At 41.9% G+C, this 1,019-nt stretch overlaps 1 non-coding gene across 1 annotated transcript; it reads left to right on the top strand.

The window, feature by feature from the left end:
* Window positions 1-708: 708 nt before the first annotated feature.
* Window positions 709-812, top strand: LOC127748226 (small nucleolar RNA R71). Its single transcript, XR_008010168.1, has one exon. It is a non-coding gene; the product is annotated as a small nucleolar RNA R71 (small nucleolar RNA).
* Window positions 813-1,019: the final 207 nt, after the last annotated feature.

Below are 1,019 nucleotides of genomic sequence, written 5' to 3'. Positions count from 1 at the left end.
GAAGGAGATTTAATGGAATCTCTATGGTCTCTATGTGAGCCTCAGATTCCTTTGGATCCTTAATAGGAAACTCCTTCTTGCTTGAGAGACGTCCTAGGAGGTCTTCCTCACTAGGATTTTCGTCCTCTTCCTCCCTTGTGCATTCGGCCATATTGACTATGTCAATGGCTTTGCACTCTCCTTTTGGATTCCCTTCTGTATTACTTGGGAGAATACTGGGAGGAGTTTCAATAACTTTCTTACTCAACTGGCCCATTTGTGCCTCCAGATTTCTATTGGAGGATCTCGTTTCAGTTATAGGTGTTTCCATAAGGTTCACTCATGTAATTAACCTCTGCCATGGCATGGTTCTCAGGATCATAAGCTTCTTCGGAAGCTGCCTCTCTAGTACTGTTGGCTGCATGTTGCAATCCATTCAGATTTTGAGCGATTATGTTGACCTGTTGAGTCAACATTTTTTTCTGAGCCAATATGGCATTCAGAGCATCAATTTCAAGAACTCCTTTCTTCTGAGGTATCCCATTATTCATGGAATTCCTCTCAGATGTGTACATAAATTGGTTGTTTGCGACCATGTCAATGAGTTCTTGAGCCTCTTCAGGCGTTTTCTTTAGGTGAATGGATCCACCTGCAGAATGGTCCAATGACATTTTCGAAAATTCAGAGAGACCATAATAGAATATATCTAATATGGTCCATTCTGAAAACATGTCAGATGGACATCTTTTGGTCAGCTGCTTGTATCTTTCCCAAGCTTCATAGAGGGATTCACCATCTTTTTGTTAGAAGGTTTGAACATCCACTCTCAGCTTGCTCAGCTTTTGAGGAGGAAAGAATTTATCCAAGAAGGCAGTGACCAGCTTATCCCAGGAGTCCAGGCTATCCTTGGGTTGTGAATCCAACCATATTCTAGCTCTGTCTCTTACAGCAAAAGGGAAAAGCATGAGTCTGTAGACTTCAGGATCGACTCCATTCGTCTTTACAGTCTCACAAATCTGCAAGAACTCAGTTAAAAACTG

The sequence above is a fragment of the Arachis duranensis genome, chromosome 5 (assembly GCF_000817695.3).
Source record: "Arachis duranensis cultivar V14167 chromosome 5, aradu.V14167.gnm2.J7QH, whole genome shotgun sequence".
NCBI classification, from domain to species: domain Eukaryota; kingdom Viridiplantae; phylum Streptophyta; class Magnoliopsida; order Fabales; family Fabaceae; genus Arachis; species Arachis duranensis.
Note: the sequence above shows the minus strand (reverse complement) of the source record. Positions and strands in the feature narration are given on the sequence as shown.